Below are 9,007 nucleotides of genomic sequence, written 5' to 3'. Positions count from 1 at the left end.
CTGTCTGCTTGCCCAGTTGATAGAATGTCAACATCTCTCATTAGGTAACATTCACATTTATGTGCCACCCCTACTACAAAATGTTTGATGCTCCCAGAGGCTACACTTAATCAATATAATTCATTATATTGATGATATGCCTTTGTAGTCCTTAGGCAACACCAGTTGTTAGATGAGATCTCCTCTCCAAGTAGACATACAACATTTCTGTACCCTATGGATGCCTTCCCTTCCTTTTACATAGATAAAGTCTCCCAGGGACTGAATTATTAGGATTAGTTTAGCATCAGGTTCTATTATAACACATTATACATGATGAGGGGTCTCTGTGGGTTTGCTGAGAGCTTCTGAGGCATTCTAAACTATCATACAGGAAAAAAAATATTGAGAATAAACTATTATGCCTTCTTCATCACATTATGGCTTGTGGAATGAAAAATAACAGAATTAAACTTCTGCATAGATTAACCTGATGGTTTCCTTGAGGACAAGAGGTGGTTCATTATATATATTTTGAGATGGTGAGTCAGGTTTTCACTCTCTGATATCTAGATTCCTAGGTCTGATAATTCCCAGCCATTATGATTAAAGTTTTGCACATGTGGGTGACATAGGTCAAGCCTTTGTTAAACTTGACTTTTGCTTCATTGATATACACTTCAAGAATAAGATCCAATGTTTCAAATATAAATATTATTTCAGACTCATATTCAAAAGAAGAAAGAATGTATATAAATAGCTATCTTTATTTCCAGGATGTGGAAAGCTTTAATCTGAATACCATTTAGTTGAATCATCTTTTCAGAGTCAAGTGTTTAAATTGAATCATTGAACCAATTCAATGCATCAGATCGACCATTCAAATTATACCCCTGGGTGAGTCACATGCCCCTAATTTTTAGTGTTAAGAATATGATGCTGTCACTTAAAGCAAAAAGTGCAACCAGGGACCAAAATCTGATGGTCCACTGAAATTCAAAAACCTTTGCAATCATCTCAGTAATAGAAAAATACATTTAAAATGTAAAAGAGACAGAAATAAGCCTCAAATTAGAACATCCTTATGTGGTTATACTAACAACCTTCTTCAGGAGCATTTGACATGCTACTGGTATTTGAATAAAATTTCAGTTACTTCAGCATAAGGAAAATGGAATTGCCTTAAGATAGGTCACTACAAGCTGAAATTAAAAAAAAAAACCACATGGTTTTAGCAATAGAAATAACAATAGCAATATCACTTAGATTTATATACCGCTTCCAAGTGCTTTATAGCCCTCCCTAAGCAGTTTACAGAGACAGCATATTGCCCCCAACAATCTGGGTTTTCATTTTACCAACCCTGGAAGGCTGGAAGGCTAAATCAACCTTAAGCCAGTCAGGATTGAACTCCTGGAAATGGACAGAGTCAGCCTGCAATACTGCATTCTAGCTACTATGCCTCCACAGCTCTTGTTTTTGGCAACAATCCCATCATTGGCCAATCTAGTTACACTTTAGCAGGACACTGAAATGTTAGTTTTATCTGGGTAAAAATCTTTCTTTTCCATTTGCCAAACTTCCTGCAATCCAATTGCAACTTTCCTCAGGTGGATAAATTCAGTACAGAACCAGTTATTTTTTTAATCAAAATGCAGCATAATATCATCCACATCACTGAACACAGGACAGAATTCAAACAAAGTAGTAAAAAAAAGGCACTCATTTTGCATCACATGAGACCAAGGATACAGCCTTAGGATCCAAAATGAATAAGAGAGCAGAGTTTTGCCAGGTATTATTTGAACATGTTTCAGATAAACAGTTCATCTATAATGCATTTGACTAAGTTCTTGTTGTTATAGTGAATTAATTGTTCTCCAGTGGATGGCCACAGAGAATATGTTTGGAAAAAGCATTCCAAATGAAATCACATCAACAAGAACATTTCCAAAGCATTTTGCAAGAAGAGTATTTTTTTAAAAGTTTAAATACAATGTTTGTTCCAAGAGTCTCATCAGATACCCTAATGGGAAGAGAAATATCCCACAATTATTATTTTTAATCCAGTGTAGGCTATAGTGTACTGTAACATAGCCATGTAGCCTAGATTCAATGCTATTAATGATTCATTATTTTAATTAAAAAAGGAGATATAAAATAGGGCAGTGGTTTCCTCCTTGGGGTTTCAATGCTACTCTCTTATATATCTTAATTGTGCTGCCAAAAAATTCTAATTTAATGACTCTTCGTGACATATTATAATACATTATCATTTTATTGAGAGGTTTTCATAAAGAAAGTGGACCAGGTCCAACTGTCAAAGTAATTGCTTTATGAACCTCTCGAGGGCTACTCTAAAGTAATGGCATCCCATTACCCTCTTCTTTATTTTTGATGGCAGAGCCTTGTAAGAATGGCAGTTATTGCTTACGACATTAAAAATCTAGTTTTTATTTCTTGCTTTCAAGAATGCTCCAAGCAACTCAGCAGATACCCTCCAATGTTTAATCTTATAGAATACTGCAATAGTTCCATATGATTTTTTTTGCTGAGTCAGATGCAATTTATATTACTTCTATGAACTACCTTTTCATCTACTCTAGGAAAGTGCAGGAAAAACCTGAGGTTCAAAACACTGAATCTCTGTTTGTTTTAATGCAGATGGCTTTGGAGTTTAAATTCTAAATAGTTTAGGCAGAGATTTTAGAACAACTGCGTGAACTTAAAAGAAAGTAGCTTCGAATCTAAATGCTTGATTTAACCAAATTAAATGTGGATTTATATCAGAGGTGGGTTTCACATTTTTTAGAACCTCTTCTGTAGGTGTGGCCTGCTTTGTAAGAGTGGCTTGCCAGCCATGTGACTGGGTGGGAAGTGGCTTGCTGGTCATGTGACTGTGTGGGCGAGGCCAACTTGTAAAATGTGGTGAAACTCACTTAACAACGCTCTTGCTTAGCAACCAAAAGGTTGGCTCAGAAACTCTGGCATTTGAAGCACTCAGGTCTTAAAGTTGTCAAATTACAAGACCCTTGCACCCCTAACCCTTTAGAAGAAAAAACTCCAGGGGTGCTCAAACTTGACAGCTTTAAGACTTGTGGACTTCAACTCCCAGAATTCCTCTTCCAGTCATGTTGGCTCAGAAACTCTGGCATTGAAGTGTGCAAGTCTTAAAGCTGTCAAGCTACAAAACCCTCGAACCCCTAACCCTTTAGAAAAATAATCCCAGGGGTGTTCAAACTTGACAGCTTTAAGACTTGTGGACTTCAACTCCCAGAATTCCTCTTCTCGCTCTTCACCTTGATGATGTGCGGACGGGCGGGGGAAGGGAGCTGGAACCAGTTCTAAACGGCACGGTAGATTGGTGGAACCTCTTCTATAGAAGAGGTTAGAACTGGCAGGAACCCACCCCTGATTTATATGCTGCTTAATTATGGCAAGCATTGGAACATCATACCCTGGAACATGAACCACTAGGCCAGTGATGGCTAACCTTTTCAGCACCAAGTTCCCAAACCGGAATGCACATGTGTGCTGGAGTGCCGGAAACCCAAACACCAGCTGGCTGATGCGCATGTGTGTGCCAGCCACCTGGTCTTCCGGTTTATGGCACACCCATGTGCACCAGCCAGCTGGTCTTTAGATTTATGGTGCTCCGGCATGCACGTGCGCATTGGAAACCAGAAGAGTAGCTGGCAATGACATGTGTACCCACAGAGAGGGCTCTGCATGTCACCTTTGACATGTGTGCCATAGGTTCACCATCACGGCCCTAGGCAATTAGTCCTAAGATTTGGAGTATTACCTAGCACAGTGGTTCCCAAACTTGGCAACTTTAAGACTTGTGGACTTCAACTCCCAGAATTCTCCAGCCAGCTGGCTGGAGAATTCTGGGAGTTGAAGTCCACAAGTCTTAAAGTTGCCAAGTTTGGGAACCACTGACCTAGCAAGGTCCACTAAGGAATGGGACTTTTTTCTGATATAAAATGATAGGCAGTTTGTAAGGGTGTGGGAAATATATTTGAGGTGCACCTCATTTAATTCTTACAAGAGACATGGTGAATACATTTTGTCCAAAAAAAACCCCACCTTGCTGCTTGTGTATCAAAATCAATAGGCTAGAAAATGAATATGTTCTTTGAAACCCAACATTTTGAAATAATTTTGGAATTGTATTGTAATCCCAATCTATTTTATTGCCTTAAATGAAAACTCTTTTAGCTACCTCGAAGATGCATGCAAATCTCCAAGCAACTCTCCAAAACTTCAAAACAACCACTTCACAAATACATGGACAAGGTTCAGCAGTCCATCTGCATTTGAAAGACAAAGGTCATTGTTTTGAAGACCGCCAAGTCCACATTCAGGATGAAAATAATTGCTGCTTTGAAAAAGGGGGTCAAAGTTGACATCTAAATTAAGATTGGACAACCCTCTCTCCATAGAAGGAGATGGAGAAGCCATCACCCATCTCTTGTTTACAACACAGTTCTTTCAGCAGTTCCAAGAAGGTTCCACACCCATTTGCCCTATAAGGTGACCCTGAGTGCATAGATAAACCTCCAAGTGGCCTCAACAATTCTCAGAAAAAGTGCTAAAGACCAAATGACTACCTGGAATATGTATATCCTTTCATCCCCCACCATTCAGACAGGACTGAAGAAACTTCTTGGATGGGAAGTGAAATGTCTTCAAGCAAAAACAAAGAATGTCCAGTTGTCTTTAAAAAAAAACACCTTTAGGGTGGACTTAATTACTGGACCATGGAGTTTCTAGGAAGCATAATGATTCTGTTGATGGTTGAACATTGATTTTTCCAAAGTTCTATCCACTTTCCTCATTAAGAAATGAGTGTGAAGGGGAAATGGTTAAATTTTTGTATTGATTTTGAATGTCTCATGACAAACACTAGAATCTGCTTTAATGAAAGTTTTGTAGGAAAGTTTGACTGTTAATAAATGAATAAAACAATATAATTATGCAATTTGTCCTCTTTTCCTTACTTTTCTTTTTCATGCACAGTGAACATCTGTGATATTTCTGATGGTATGCACTGCAAATTGTTTCTTCAAGTCTTTGCCCCTTTCTCATCCATGCATGAAAGAGTGTAAACATTCCCACTATTCTTTTCATCTTCACTAATACCTAATGTAGCATGGAGAAACACCTCTTCCAACTGTATTGTTTACTTCTGTTTGGGAAGGTAAATACGGCTGTAATGTAATAATGTTGGTTTAAAAGCCTGAATTAATACAGTGACTTCAGGAGGAGAAAATAAAGACAATGTGAGCAGATTATTCCCCCCACCCCCACCCCAAATTGTTCCAGGATGATGAGCTATATCTAGGCCTTTTTAAGAGTTATTGTATAGTTGTTGCCACTCTAATATAAGCATGGTTACTTCAACGTCATTCATCTTTGCAATCACAAATTGGCTTTTTCATCTATCAATGGTTGTCTTTGTACAGATGTTCTATTTGGATGAGCAGAGAAGCATGCAAAAGCAATCAAAACAATCTTCCAGGATACTGTTCAGATTTTGAAAAGCTTCTCAATTTCATCTCTGTCCACATCCCCCTAGCAGTCATTTGGAGTTTGTTTGGCATTATGCTTCGTAGCAGTAATATCTCTAATGTGGTTCTTTATTTTCATAAGGGGAGAAATGCATTTAGCTTTACAGTGCTTTGGGATGTTTAAAGCTATGTGAGTAAACACTGCCTCCTTGGCAGCTTATCAAATCAAGTGGACAAAAAGAAGCAGCTCTGAGCAGCTAAGAGCCAATAGAAGGGAGGAGGGGAGGAGATTTTTTTGGCTTCTATTACTTGAGATGGAAACTGTCATTCTTGCAGGGTTGTTCAGATGCAAATTGACAAGCATGACTGTCACCGGAGTGACAGGTAATGGGTTTTATATCTTAGGAAAACAATTTTAGCTCCATTGGTTCTGTTGGTTGATTTTGTTATTGTTTTGTGGCATGAATGGTTGGCAACATGGTGTTTAATAGTCAGGGACATGGCAAGGGGAAAGATGTATGCATGATGCTAAACTGGATTCCAAAAATATGGAATTTGACATTTTGTGAAGAATTGAAGTTCTGTTAATCTAGGTAATTGACTAGGAGAACTGTCCTATTTGGATAGAATGAAAACAACACTCCAGATATTAAAGAATAGATTCAAGAAATGTGTTTATTTTTTGTCCATTTCTGAAATGACATTATATTGTTGAACTCAGAAGATGTAATGTTATTTTTCTTTATGGTCTATATTTAATGCTATGGTAAAAATGGTCTAATTGTATAATAACGTTGCATATTTTTTTTAAATTTAAAGTTTTAATTTATTGTTATCAGCGAGAATGAGAGAATAGTCCAAAATACACATTCTGCTAGCGAAAAGTTCCCTGAGAATAGAGTCTGAAAGCTCAGAAGACTAAACTTCTAGTCCTGATGACTGACCAGATTGGATTCTGCAACATTATCCTGGGACACATATAGATGTGCCTTCATTCATGAGACATTTGGTCTTCTTCTCCAGGAGAATGTAGGAGATAACCAGGCTAAGCCCAAGGGTGGGGTCAATCACATGATCAGACCAGAGTCTTTAAAAAAGTTGAATTAAATTATTACTACCATCGTTTCAATTAGATGGATCTTGTGTTGAATCAAAAGAGAGGCTGATAATTTTTGATCAAAGTAAATATATGATCATGGCCTAACACTGTGATGGCGAACCTATGGCACGTATTGCACAGGTGGCATGCAGAGCTATATTTGCTGGCACATGAACTGTTAGCTCTGGTGCCCATGCGGGCTCTGGTCAGCTGATTTTCAGTATTCTGGAGGGCTGGGGGAGGCCGTTTTCTCCCTCCCCAGGCTTCAGGAAAGCCTCTGGAGCCTGGGGAGGATGAAAAACGAGCCCAAAGGCTAATTGGAAATTTGGAAATGATCTGTTTCCAGCTTCTGGGGGGCTGGGGGAGTCTGTTTTTACCCCCCCCCCTAGGCTTCAGGAAAGCCTCCGGAGCCTGGGGAGGGTGAAATCTCTTTCCCCCGCACATGCATGTGGGGGTTGTGCATGCATGTGTGGAGCATGGAGTGCAAGCACATGCACAGGTGGGTGGGCCACATTGAATTGTGGGTGTGGGCACTCACACACATGCAATAGCACACACACAATTTTGCCAAGACTTTACAAAAAGGTTCGCCAGCAACTGGCCTAACACAATGGGTAATTTTATCACATTTAGTCATTCCAGCGTCACAAATCGAAAACAGTTTTTGTTTTTGGAATGAACTCTCAAATGTTCTTGGTTTCCTCTTGATAAATTAAACAGTTTGTCAAAAGTTTTTGGACTACTTTATATAAACTATACAGAAGGTTAGTTGAAACAAAGTGGTATAAGAGTGTAGGCATTCTGAGGGTTGCCTTTCCCTTACGGCATAATTATTTTATCCATTGTGGGACCTCACCCTTGTTTATGTGATAGTGAACAATGTCAAAGTAATTCCTTCCACCAGCTTTCATCAAATTTTCAGTGCCACAATTACTTTTAACTCATGGCCACAGGCAAATATTTCAACAGGCAGTGTTGCAAATGGTGCAAAGAGAGGTCAAACCCTCCTCTTTCAGCAGGCAAAATGTGTTCGCTTGAATGACTTGCTCAGATGCATAATTGCCTGGAAGTCACATCCACCCTGAGATCGGAAAGTCTACTCTCTTTCTCCTGCAGACCTGAGGAGATTCTGAAGAGCTTGATGAGACAAAGACTTTTAAGTAAGTATAATCTTTATTGTCATTGTACTTAAATACAACGAAATTGGTTGCAAATGGTTTTAAGGTAAATGGAGCAGGCATAAAGGACCTTAAAGAAAAATAATTGTGAGGACTATACAGTAGAATAAGAAAGATTGGAACATAAACGAACTATATTAGTGCTATGCCAAATAACGTTATTGTGCTCTCTTACATAGTCTGTCAGAAAATAGATTACTCTTCCCTTTTCCCCCTAAAGGAAAATACTTCCTCGGCAAAATATGTTTATGTGTGAGAGAAGGATGTGTCAGATCTTGCTTCTCATTCTACAATCATCTCTCCAGGTGTCTGTAGCCTCCTAGACTTCCTTTCTTTAAAAAAATTTTTTTAACAAATCTTGCATCATTAATCAAACAGTGTATCATTTGAGTACAAGTTTTTGTTTCATCATATTTAACATTTACTATCATTTTAATACATTTTTATCTTTCCATTTACCTTTACATTTCAATTCAGCGTCTCCCCTATAAATCTGCTTTCCTTCCCAATTTCTTTAATTTTATATCTCTTTTGGTCTATATTCATTTTCTATCCAGTGATAAAATCTCCCCCATATATTATAATACTCTGATTCTTCCTTCCCTTTAATTGTCAATGTTAAACTATTCATTTCTGCACAATCTAATATTTTCTTAATTACTCTTCCTCTGAAGGGATTTTTTCTATTTTCCAATTTTGTGCAAATACAATTCTAGCTGGAGTTGTTACATGAATAATTAAATATACATTCTCTTTACTATATTTATCTGGTAAAATACCCAACAACTCCAGTTTTAAATCAATATGTTGCTGTGTCATCTTCTCCAACCACATGCAAAATTTTGCCCAATACTTTCTCATATGATAATACGATCCCGGTGCCTGATGGCATTTCCAACGCTTGGTTGATTTACCTTTAAACATTTTTGCCAGTCTTTCCGATGACATATGCCATCTATAAAACATTTTATACAAGTTCTCTTTATATGCTGTTGCCATTGTTAATTTGTAGTTCCTTTCCCATAATTGCTGCCACTTATCAAGCTCTATCATATATCCAAAGTTTTTTGCCCACACGGTCATTGTTATTTTTACTTGTTCTTCTTCTAATTTAATATGTAATAGATAATTATATATTATTTTAATCATTCGTTCCTCTGTTCCTGTGAGTATTTCATCCAGTTCTGTCAACTCCAAGTGAAAACCATACGTCTTAGCATCTTTTTCGTATCTTGATT

Source organism: Thamnophis sirtalis, unplaced genomic scaffold (genome assembly GCF_051295495.1).
Source record: "Thamnophis sirtalis isolate CommonGarterSnake01/CBP01778 unplaced genomic scaffold, rThaSir2_p1.2 scaffold_2, whole genome shotgun sequence".
Classification (NCBI taxonomy): domain Eukaryota; kingdom Metazoa; phylum Chordata; class Lepidosauria; order Squamata; family Natricidae; genus Thamnophis; species Thamnophis sirtalis.
This window is presented reverse-complemented; position numbering follows the sequence as displayed.